The sequence below is a fragment of the Carcharodon carcharias genome, chromosome 17 (genome assembly GCF_017639515.1).
Source record: "Carcharodon carcharias isolate sCarCar2 chromosome 17, sCarCar2.pri, whole genome shotgun sequence".
NCBI lineage: Eukaryota > Metazoa > Chordata > Chondrichthyes > Lamniformes > Lamnidae > Carcharodon > Carcharodon carcharias.
The window spans coordinates 24,456,428-24,469,323 of NC_054483.1; the positions used below are offsets into that span (position 1 = coordinate 24,456,428).

The 12,896-nt window shown below is 42.0% G+C and overlaps 1 long non-coding RNA gene across 1 annotated transcript; it reads left to right on the forward strand.

Moving 5' to 3' along the window:
* The first annotated feature begins 3,098 nt into the window (after positions 1-3,098).
* Positions 3,099-5,951, forward strand: LOC121289833. Its single transcript, XR_005945657.1, has 2 exons — positions 3,099-3,170; positions 4,847-5,951. It is a non-coding gene; the product is annotated as an uncharacterized LOC121289833 (long non-coding RNA).
* The last annotated feature ends 6,945 nt before the right edge of the window (positions 5,952-12,896 follow it).

Here is a 12,896-nt window from a genome sequence, read left to right on the forward strand (position 1 = left end):
GGGGAGTGGATTGGGGAGGGGGAGTGACAGGGAGCAGATTGGGGAGCAGGAGTGCATTGGGGAGCAGGAGTTGATCGGGGAGGGGGAGTTGATTGATGTGTTGGCTGGAAGGGGCCTATAGATTAAGTTAGAAAGTGAGCAGTGTCCTCACCTTAAGCGCTAATTGGGGAATGTGTGAAGGTTCTGCTGGTGCCAACTGGAGACCAAGGTCCCGGGGCTGGGCTGGTGTCACCAGAGGCCACAACAGGTGTTTCAGGTGAAGGACGACCAACACTAGCTGGTGCACTTGGGGAAACCAGCCTGACACTGGCGTCAGTTGGCACAGACACCTCCGAGCCAGCTGGTGCCAGGGTTGGACTCTTCCTCAAATTCTGGGAGGTCTCAGTACAAGTTGTTTGGCACTGGGGTTTCACCCGATGTTGTGGAGTGGGGTGGCAGGGACCGGTTGGTGAATGGCCTTAACCAGCTGATTCCACTCGACACCATCGAGACAACAACCGGAGTGTTTCCCCCGAGAGACTTTTCTCTCAGTCCCGAGGGGGAGCCCCGACCGACATTGGTCAGAACTGACTGTATGGACTGGGTCCCAGCCAGTGCCAGTGCAGTTAGTCCTGAGCAACATCAAACTGAGTCTGGAGCTGGGGCAGGGCTTGTGCTTAATGCTGATACAGGGAGATGAGGGCTGGATGTGAAGTTTCAGCCAGGAGGCTAAGATAGGGGAGAGGAGCTGGGGGCAAATGTTAAAATGAACAAAAAAAGCAAGTGTCAAAGTAAGTCTAGGTGGAGCTGGTAGAGATCAACTCAATGGGGAGGGGAGAGAAATCGGTCAAAAGGTAGAGAGTTGGTTTCACACCATCTCCAGTCAATGGAGATGTGTCGGGATGGGAAGTTTGTTATTGGTCGTTGAATAAAAACTGCTAATGAAGAGGTGTAGAGTTTGCATTGAGAAATGGTGGGGCTCAGAGGGATGGGGTGAGGAGAATTTCAGTTCCACCCCTCCCCTCTCTCTTTGTGGAATTACTGCTGACACTGAGTTGATTTTAGTCAGGATATGCTCTCTCCTGTGTGTGATCCACTTGTCCTCTGTGCTTGTGTTACTCACAGGTTTAGTCTGTGGATAGTTTGGTAAAACATTTCCTCTCACTCATCCTGACACCAATCATATACCTCTAACAGGACAAGAAGTAACAGTTAAGAATCATTGGATTATAACAAGGCAATGAGACATTTTCTAGCTCTCCTGGTAGAGTTAAACTATTTCACCTGTAACGGGTTCACACAGATTCAGGGTGTCAGAATTAAGGCAATTTGTTTCTTTACTGGTTACATGATTGGTCACAGATTCTGCTACTGGCTGAATATTAAAGCTTCTTGAGTTGATCAGTTAAAACACTCTCCAGAAGGAGCATTCTCTCTGTTTGGATTTGATTAAAATTTTCATAATTTTAAAGAGCTCTGTAATTTCACCCTTACATTTTCTGTTAGATTAAAGTGATGCAGCCTGTCCATCACAATGAGAGATCAGACGTCACAATAGGTTTGTAAACTGGGTTAATTTGAGGCAGGAGTCTGCACAAGCAGTCAGACCGAAGACTAGTTAACTGCACTGACTGTAAAACTGGCTGATCTGTGTTTCGACATCCTTTATATTATACAATGATCTGAACTGCACACATTTGTCTAAATGTGGTCTGACCAAGGCTCAATCATAGTTGAGCATAACTGGCCTCCCTTTTAATTCTATCCCTTCAGAAATGAAGTCTACTGTTTGGTTTGCCTTGTTATGGCCTCACTAACCTGTGGTGCAGCTTTTAGTGATTTATCTATTTTGTACACTGAGATCCCGTTATTCCTCGATCCTCCCCAGACTTCCACCTCAGTAATCCGTGACATCCCTAATAATCTTCCTCCAAAAAGGTACTGCCTCACATTTATCCAAGCTGAACTTCATTTGCCAATTACTTGCACATTCTGCAAAATTTCTCATGTCCTTTTGCAATTTGTAATTTAGCGTAAATATTTCTGACCAATTTCCCATTGCCTTGGGACAAGAGTGGGTTCTGGATATTTGAGAGTTTTAAATAAGGTCTAAACTTTTTTAGAATAAAATTCAGCACTGTGAATTCTGTTATCTGTTTGAAGGAGCCACTATCTTGACCCATTTCCCGAACCCGACCCTGCACACATTCTTTCACAGAGACTGATACAAACTGAAGCAAACAAACTTAGAGTAACATCTTTCCCATTGTCAGCAGCTTATTGATGTCTCCATTCTCCACACTCCTATCACAAAGTGAAGCTGTTTAGATCTTCCCTCCAACCACATTCACTCCTAGACAGATCAGCCAGTTTTACAGTCAGTGCAGTTACCTAGTCTTCGCTCTGACTGCTTGTGCAGACTCCTGCCTCAAATTAACCCAGTTTACAAACCTATTGTGATGTCTGATCTCTCATTGTGATGGACAGGGTCAGGGTCAGGCTTATTCTGTGATGTCACGGTTTGACCCGACCAGCTCAAGGGGACTCACTTTGATCAAACAGGGAGTTACAAAAACCCTCAGAGTCATCTGAGGTTGCAATAATGCAGTAGGATGCACTAAATAATGGAAGATAGCACACACACACAAATATCAGAGTCCAAATAAAAGAATATATGATTCAGTCCTTAGCTTGTCCTTGAGGTGTAGATCACTGAATGCTGCGGCAGTTTGAAGTTTGCCTGTTTCCTTTCAAAACTTGTAGCTGAGTTGAAGTCCAGGTAACCGCACTTTGCTGGAAACAATTTCCTTCCTCTTAATTCCGTGATTCATCTCCCAGAAATTGATGGGTTTCTCCTCAGGTTCTTTCCAATGGACAGTCACGATCTCTTGGGTTAGATGTTTATACCGTAGAGATAGGGCTTTTCTTAACTTAAGAGAGAGATTCCTTACTGCTCCCTTCAGCAGCTTTTCAGGGTGACTTTGATGATCTCTCTCTGTCTCTGGCTTGGCAAAACCAGTTCTTAAAGCCCTCCTATCTGTATATTCCCAAAAAGGAATTCAATCATCATGTCTTGCAGTCACTCTTGTAGAACAATAATCACATTTTGATCATTCATCTCAGAAACTTCTGACACATTTCAAGATAGAAGAAACCAACAGGAGATGGGATCATTTTGTCCTCCACACAAGGTGGGTTTGAGTGTCTGTTAGGTGTATCTGGCTAGTTCGCAGTTCCCATTGTCTTTACTGTTGATGAAAATTTAGCACTTTGCGTTTTTGATCCCTTCCTTCATTAATGTTAGGTTTTGATGATAGTGGATTTCCTTTGAAATGTCTCCCTCTCTTCACACTTCCTTTTGGAGGGGGTTCTTGTTTGCTTTTCTCACCTCTACCTTGGAAAGTGGCTTTGCATTTTAAAGCAGTTTGCTGTCTCATTTTTCAAAGTGCTGAATTTTGAGCCAGTTGAAAGTTTTTTAAAAATCATTTTTCCCCCCAAAAAAGAGACATTTGTGTGACATTAACCCATGCAGAATTTAAATGGGGATTGTTCAAACTGGACAATTAAGTTTTACCTTTTGAAGCTGAAGGCTATGTTGGTCATGAAACAGCTTTTGTTTCTGAAATATCAAATTACAGGAAAGGAATTATCATAAGAAACATAAAATTGGCCTTTAAAACTCATTCACACGCTGGCTTACAGATGCTCAACACATTCAATTGGTGTCAAAATATAATACTGATCAATGCTGGAATTCATTTGCCAATTATATGTCCATTCTGCAAGTTTGTTCATGTCTTATAATTTGTCACAGTCTTTCTCACCATTGACAATCCCCTCAAATTTAATGTCTGCAAATTTAGAAACTCCATTTTTGATTCCAAAGTCTAAATTGTTAGTGCACATTGTGAACAAAGGTTCCACCTGATCCTTGTGGAACAACGCATTCTAACTTCTGCCAGTCTGCATAACTGCCCTTCACCCTTATTCTCTGCTTCAGTGGGCCTGTTAACCATTCTGCTACATGTCCCTTAACTCTGCATTCTCTGACCTTATTCATTGGTCGACCATGTCGTACCTTATCCACGGCCTTTTAAAAATCTGCTGCGTAACCATTGTCTACTCCCGCTGTTAGATCATCAGAATAATTCAGCGAGGTTCGTCAAGGTAGATATTCCCTTTCACTGTATTTCTTGGCTCCGCACTGAAACAGGACATCAGTGCAACTGATATCATTGTTGTGTGCCTGTTGACCATTGAACGCTCACCACCCATTGACTCGCCTCGCTTGCTGCCCTACTTGTAGAGTAAAGTGTTAACATCAGAAGCACCTGATGCTGATGTAACCATGAGGCAATGTACATGACCAAATAACAGTGATCTGCAGGGAAGGAGAAGTCCAACCTTGTGCAGTCTTGCTGAGATGGACATCGAGCTGTAACTAAATGATAATGATTTAACAGCCTTAAGAAGCTTTCTTAGGGAAACAGTCAAATCCTAAAGAACCCCATCTCAACTCTGAAGACAAGACGAAACATGGCTTGCCTCCCTGATTGCGGCTTTAGTCACCGCCCTGCTCACCACTTTGCCACACAAGATCTGAACACTTCAATAAACAAAACTTCTATCTTCAACGTCGATCTAAGTTTTAAACAAACTGCACTGTGTGTGTTACACTTAGTTCTTGTGTAACTAAGTTTTGGTGTTCTTTGATGCAGACGACTACCTGTGACCTCACTGCCAGTAATGTCACAGACACTGTGACTTCATGTGAGGTGGTGGCAGCCAATGCTGCCTTCCCCTTTTGGAGTTGGAGCTGATTGTTCATAGTTGTGCTTTTTGCTATCTAGATGTTCTTCTCTTTTAGGTTGGATCTCATTATTTTTCCTCCTGCTGGTGAAGATGATCAGCCTTTATTTCCCTGGATAAGTTCAATTCATCTTTAAATTGAGGTAAAATGTTAGCTATCCAACCGCCATCTGGCACTGACCCTTTCTCAAATGATTGCAAATGTGGAGGAGCACCTCAGCTATCTCTCCCTGAGACTCTTCTAAAATATACAGGTGTAATCTGTCTGGACCAGTTGCCATGTACTCTTCAAGTTTAATTGTGTGTTTAATACTTCACTTCTTATTTTAAATGCATTTGTTCCATTTCTCATCATCTAATGTTGCAAGAACAAACAAGACAAAAAGGTTTCTGGGAAGTTATTTGGTGCCGGTTCTCATTTCTCTTGTAAAATTCCTCATGATTTCTCATCATTCATAGGTTGTGATTTATGGATGTTGTAGAAATGGGGGATTTAAGCAAAGCAGGTGTCAGCCTAATGGACCACAGTAGAAACTTGGGCAATTTGTACTTCTGTCTTTATATTCGCTGTCTGTATACCACTGAATCATGTGAAGCAGGACCGACTACCCAGGAACGCTGGGATTTGTAGCACTGGAAGATACAGTCATTCTTTTGCTACTTTGAAAGGTTCCTGCCATGTCGAGAACATAAAAGAGGTTTCCTTCTGTTTTTTTTACTGGCTCACTGAAGAGACAGAAGGGATTTACTGAATCCCTTGGCTCTGCTATCAAAGTTCTCAAAACTTCCTTGCAGGAGCCCTTTTCAATTGTGTTAGTAATCACAGACCACCACCATTTAAATTATAATCCCATGTAAGACTCAGAGGATGAAAGTGCAATAGGTAAAGAGTGTTTCATTACTGCTGTCAGTAAGTGTTTACATGCAGATACCAGTAGGATGGGTGGACCTGTGCCCCACTGAAAAGTCTGATGTTTAACACACACTCTGGACCTTGCAACTGTCAATCATTCACTCAACACCCTCCAGCCATTGCTCCCTTGCCACTCAGAATAAAGGGTGCCATCATATTTTTGATTTTTACAAGTATATGACAAGTGATTTATATCTATGCGCATATGAATTTGTATCATACATGACTGCAAATTAATTATGGATAGATGCTCCCAAGAGTTGTTTCCAGTTTTTGAAGTATGATTGTTACTTAATCCTCTCCAGGGACTCAATGTTAGCATTTTGTGTGACTGACATGTTGAAGAATCAATCCACAGTGAATCACTCTCTTCCTTTCTGCAGCCTTCCAGTAATTGGTGCAGGGCAAGTACTGGGTTGTTGGGAGTTTGGGAAGGGGCAGGGAGTGCATGGTGGTGGAGGGGTGTGGGGTCATTATTCCTAATAACATTTCATTTCGAGTTGTTGAAATGGTCTCCGGTTTGAAACCTTTTCACTTCAATATCTTCCATATATAATTTGTGACGGTGGGGGTTTAGTCCAAGACCCCCTGAAAAGTCTGCATGGAGCCCAGGCTGAGAAGCACTGATTGGGCAGTGTGGCCTGTTTTACCCTTATTTCATTTTTGAGTGTAAATATGCACATTCCTCTTCTCTTAATAATAACCAGGGCCCTAGTTCATTTACTCCCTGCCGTTGGGATTGACTTAATTCACGTCCTGCTACTGTCTGTCCCACTCAATTTAGGGCCACGTCCAGCATATAAACCTGTATTGTACAATCCGAGTTGCATCCCTGTTGTATTTGAAAGCCTCTGCTTTCGCTTAAGTCACTGTGACTGTCATCGTAGTTTTGGGCAGTGCTTGACAGCATCCGCATTGCTAAGTGTCACCCAGAGTTCATGTACTCGACTAAGTTGCCCACACTCAGTTGATCCATATAAGTTTTAGTTTTAGCCAGGAGACAAGACTTCAGAAACCTGCTCCACAAAGCCACTTTGTGGCCAGGCTAACGGCTGCACTGTGATATTTTACATTATTATGACACAGCCAATGTTAAAAGCTGAGTTTCTCAAACCTCTGTCACAACCCATTTTTGCAATTTGTATGTTTTGAGATGCAGGCTTTGAATTCAGTAGTAATAAGACCACCGAGTCTCAAGAGGTTTTTTATAAAGCTAAATTAAACATTTATTAATACAAGAAAGGTAAGCACATATGTATGTCTTCAAAATTGCTACTATATAACTATAAAAATCCCCTAATTAATCTGACTCTCAGTCAGACCCATGGTAAGGCAAGAGTAAAACACAGATTTAAACAGACACCTTGCAAAGCACACTTTGGACAGTCACAGTCAAAATTAGTTTCTTTCAGCTCTGGGTCCTTGCAGACAGACTTGAGGCTTACAGGCTGGAGGCTTTGGATCTTAGAATCCCTCTCCGATTTATCAATTGCCTTCTCTTCCTTTGTACATATTTTCCTCTTTGAATGCAAATTCTCATTGTCACTAGGTTTTTTTTAAACTTAAAATCTTCTAACAATAAAACCCTTTCATAATACCCATTTTACTAGTAAGCTTTGAGAAAATAAACACATTGTTTCTGAGCTTTACCTGGTTAGGTGTAATATTTCACCCGCTTTTTTGAATGGTCTACTTAAAAATGAAAATTGCCCCCTTTACACCTCACCTTCTATTTACCTATGTTTATTTCATTACCATTTCAAACCTACTTCTCTTCTATACATAAAAGCCTCTAGACCAGCTGCTTTAATCTAATTAAGACACACACAAACACACATACTTAGACACTACTAAACTCTATTTTAAAATAATTTCCAATTACATTATTGGCATTATTATATCTTCCTGACAACAGCAAGTTTGAGTGTGAACTGGTGGCACAGCAACCTGGAACAGTAAATGCACGGAGAAAAGTGATTCCAAAACCAGTAACAGGAACAAGTGAGGTTTGATGACAGGAAGCCATATCTGAAGCGAGTTTCCTGGGATGTACCTTCTACTTAACCGGTCTGACAGCTCACAATAATCTGGGTGAGAATAGCTTGATACCAACCGCAGCATATTATTCCACTGTTTCCATTTCAGAGCGTTCAGGAATCGTTTGCTCTCTCAAAGTGAGGCCTTGAATGTTTTACTGGGTCTTGTTTCTCTAGTGCAATGGTGTCATGTTCAATTGTCTGGTGTTTGATTATGTGTGCCTGTTGACTCTGTTCTTTGCTATAAATTAGGCCTGGGTATGGTCACCTACAGAAAGAGAGACTGAACTGAATCTGGCTGCCCTGAGGAGGTGAACAGACATTTTAAAGCATTAGAAACTAAGCTCCTGCACACTAAGAAACAGGTGTGCCATCTCTGCATATCTCCATGGCATAACACACAACAGCTGGGAATGGTGTTGAGGCCAGATGCCGAGGACAGGAGTCAGCTGCTGCTGAAAACCTTGAGTTTTGGGGGAGGAGAGAGGTCTCATTAAGGTCAGGCAAGTTGAAGGATTCCTTATAGAGCCCAGGAGAGCAGTCCTATGTCACCCTAGTGGTCACGAATGTGTGGGGAAAGCATAATCCCCCCCGCTCCCCCATCCTGACTGCCATTTTAACCACCTGCCCATCATGCCAACTGTGTTAAAATCAGCCCTTCTCGCTTCAATACCTCTTGTTGCACCCATCCATCACTGTCCCACCAACAAAAGGCGAACACCATTGAGAGTTTATAAAATTAAATAGACGTATACTCGCCTAGAGGACAGGGCACAGAGACAGTTTACCAAGCTGATACCAGATGCGAGGGATTTCAGTTATGTGGAGAGGTATGAGAAGCTGGGATTGTTCTTCTTAGAGCAGAGACGTCATACAGGCATTCAAAATTAGGAGGGTTTTTGATTGAGCAAGGAGTAAGTAACTGTTTCCTGTGGCAAGTGGATTAGTAACCCAACAGCACAGATTTAAAACAATTAGCAACAGAGCTAGAGATGAAATGAGGAATAATTTCTTCACACTGAGGTGTGTTAAGATATGGAGCACACTACGTGAAAGTGTGTTGGAATCAAATTCCATTGGAACATTCAAAAAGTAATGGGACATGTGCTTGAAGAGAATTAATCTGCAGGGTTATGGGGAAGGGAAAACATTAGAGTGTGGGACAAAATGGACAGCTCTTTGAAAAAGCCAGCACAATTTGTTTGATCTGTTCTGCAAGATTGTATGCATACATAGCTGGTGAAGAGGTGTGTCATTAGCCAATCTGTTACTCTGCAAACATATCTCTCGTCACTTGATACTCAGAGGGTTGAGGTTTCCCTGCGCTTATCTAATATTGAAAGTGTAATCAGAGGCACTCAACATTATCTGCCTCATTGGGTAGTGACTGCTTGAGAGGTCCAGTGAGAAAACACTTGAAGTGACTCAGTCAATGTGACAACAGGGAGCTTGTAAATCTGACAGGATGGGAATAATTCACTGGTGAAAGAAAGCATCTTTGTGTTGACCCTTTGGCATTTGAACAACCCCAGAGTTGTTGGACTAGTAACATGGGAAAGACAGGAAAAATTCAGGAGCACTATTTTGAAGAAAGGAAGGTGAGTCCCACTGATATTTTGCCCAATATTAACCTCTCAATCAGAACCATGAGGACAGATTATTTAGTCATTATCTCCTTTTTTGTGAGAGCTTGCTGTGCTCAAATGGCTGCTGTATTTCCTTCATTACACCAGTTCCTGATTGGCTCTGAAGCATTTTGGGATGTCGTGAGTCTGTGAAAGACACAAAATCAATGCAAAGCCTTTGCTTTCAGTGTGGGTGCAGCTTGAATCTGGAGTTCCAGCCCCACTTGACACCAGAGTGAAGTGGAGTCAGAGACTTGAGTGACTCTATATTTTTGACACTTGGTTTACACTTTGCAAGCTGAAGCTGACCGCTTTGTACTGGCTCTCCCGAGTCCCAGTGTACACATGTGGACTATGAGCTTGGCTGAATGTTCCTTGATGTATTTGCCCAATCGATTGCTGATAACAGGTTAAAACACTAATGGACCAATGTGAGGATGGGCTGTGCTCAAGTCTGCAGAATAATGTGTGTTTGCTTTGGGATACCTTTTGCCATAATAGACCTTTAAAGAGTGGAGCATGATAGTGTTTGTTTGGATAGTCCTTGGAGATAATTCTCTGGCTCATTAAACAAGATGAGAGCCAGCTCTTAATAACATGAATGCAAAGCTGTCTACGGTATCCTGAATCAAGGTAGACTCGAGCATTGTTGTATTTGTCACAATGACATTTTGCCTTATCAGCAGATCTGTGATCTCCGGTGCCCTGAATTGCGTCCAAAGCTTATTTCTGCTTTTTATGCACAAACTTTGGGATTTCCTTTTCATTGCACTCCGAGCTGTTGGCAGACTGTGAGTGTGTGAGAGGAGGTAAATTGCTCTGTGACAGTTACTTGATAAACATGTCAGTGTGCAGTCTCCCTCATCCTGTCTGCAGCAGGTAAAGGAAGCATTTCATGTCCTGATGAAGGCAAGATTGACCATGTGCTTTCCAACATAAAATTACATTGAATTTACTGCCCAGCTGATCCATGCACCACACGAGCCTCCTCCCAGCCTATTCCTCTACATCACAACAGTGACTAGCCTTTGAAAACATTTCATTGGCTGTGGAGCGCTTTGGGGTCCATGAAAGGCACTATATAAATGTAAGTTCTTTCTTTATTTCATCTCACCTTATCAGTATCTTTTCCTATTACTTCCTCCCTCATTTGTTTCTTTATCTTCCCCTCAAATGCCTCTGAAACTGACCTCAATTACTCTTCATGTGACAGTGAGTTCCACGTTCAAACCACTTCAAAATGGTTTCTGCAAGAAAAATTCATTAGGAATATTGGACAATATGGAACTTCCTGCTTGGGTATTTTCCAATCACATTTATTCACAACTTCAACTTGTTGGTCATCTGTTGTCTGTAATCGGAGTTTGGATTTCTTAGTCAAGGCTTTAGGAGGCTAGTCACTTCACATGGTGACTGGCAGTGAACATACTTCCAGGAGGGATGGACTTTGGCATAGTGGAGAGATGAGAGAAACTGGGCTTGTTCTCCTGAGAGCAGAGACAGATCAGGAATTTATTCGAGGTAATATCAGGCTAATTGGGATGATTTATTAGATGTAAGATGCTACATGGATGAAATTTATTGTGTGCTAACCAGCACTGTGTTCTTGGCCTTGTAAGCTGCTTGAATACTTCAGGTGATTTGCATTTATTGACCTGAATACCCAAGGAAGGAAAGCAGGAGCCGAACATTTCTGTTCATCTGTTGATGAATCCTGACACCCAATTTTCTGCCATGGGGAACTGAACTTAGGATTTCAGACATAGTTGCTCACTAGGCCCATTGGAATTATTGGGACTTTGGCACAATGGAGAAAGATGAAATTAGAAAAACAGAGAGGCAGAACGAGCAGAGAAGAAGACTATGACTTGCAACTCACAAGAACACTCCACAAAATAAATCATAGATATGACATTCATCTATGAAGGCACATTGAAAAAACTTAAACCGCTCAGTTATATCCCATGTATAACTCACCCACAGGTACATGCTCTTGTATACGGAAACCATCCGAACCACTCAATTACATTCTGGTCTGTAACTCACTCCCAGGTATCTATTATTTTATATATAAACCATCTGAGCTCCTCGATTAGATTCCAGTCTGTAACTCACTCACAGGTATCGTTTATCCAATATATAAACCATCTGAGCCCCTCGATTAGATTCCAGCCTGTAACTCACTCCCAGGTATCTGTTATTCTATATATAAACCATCTGAACTCCTTGATTAGATTCCAGTCTGTATCTCACTCCCAGGTATCCATTATTCTATAGTTAAACCATCTGAGCTCCTCGATTAGATTCTAGTCTGTAACTCACTCCCAGGTATCCATTATTCTATAGTTAAACCATCTGAGCTCCTCGATTAGATTCCAGCCTGTAACTCACTCCCAGGTATCCATTATTCTTTATATAAACCATCTGAGTTCCTTGATTAGATTCCAGTCTGTAACTCACTCCCAGGTATCCATTATTCTATAGTTAAACCATCTGAGCTCCTCGATTAGATTCCAGTCTGTAACTCGCTCCCAGGTATCCACTATTCTATAAATGAACCATCTGAGCCCCTCGATTAGATCCCAGTCTGTATCTCACTCCCAGATATCCATTATTCTATATATAAACTATCTGAGCTCCTTGATTAGATTCCTGTCTGTAACTCACTCCCAGGTATCCATTATTCTATAAATAAACCATCTAAGCCCCTCGATTAGATTCCGGTCTATAACTCACTCCCAGGTATCCATTATTCTATAGTTAATCCATCTGAGCTCCTCAATTAGATTCTAGTCTGTAACTCACTCCCAGGTATCTGTTATTCTATATATAAACCATCTGAGCCCCTCGGTTAGATTCCAGTCTGTAACTCACTCCCAGATATCCATTATTCTATATATAAACCATCTGAGCTCCTCGATTAGATTCCGGTCTGTAACTCACTCCCAGGTATCCGTTATTCTATATGTAAACCATCTGAGCCCCTCGGTTAGATTCCGGTCTGTAACTCACTCCCAGGTATCCATTATTCTATATATAAACCATCTGAGCTCCTCAATTAGATTATAGTCTGTAACTCACTCCCAGGTATCCATTATTCTATATATAAACCATCTGAGGTCCTCGATTAGATTCTGGTCTGTAACTCACTCCCAGGTTTCTATTATTCTATCTATAAATCATCTGAACTCCTTGATTAGATTCCTGCCTGCTCTTTAACATAAAATGTTGCTGCTCCTTTAGCCTTTCTGCAAAGCTGTTTGCAGCTGCCCATGATAAAGTTGAGGTGTATAGCTGGCCTAGCTCTGGCCTGGCCCTGGAGCAAGCCACTTGGTGAGGGAGATAGACTGTTTGCCATCATGGGCATGACCACGATGTAGAGTATGGCATAAATCCTGCCTGGCTCACTAATCTGCCCTTATCCCAGGAAAGAATTCAAGAACAGGTTGTGACGCTTGATGCCTGGTGTCACTCAGCTATTACAATTAAATAAGAGACACTGGCGCAAGCATGACTACAATACAAACCAAATGC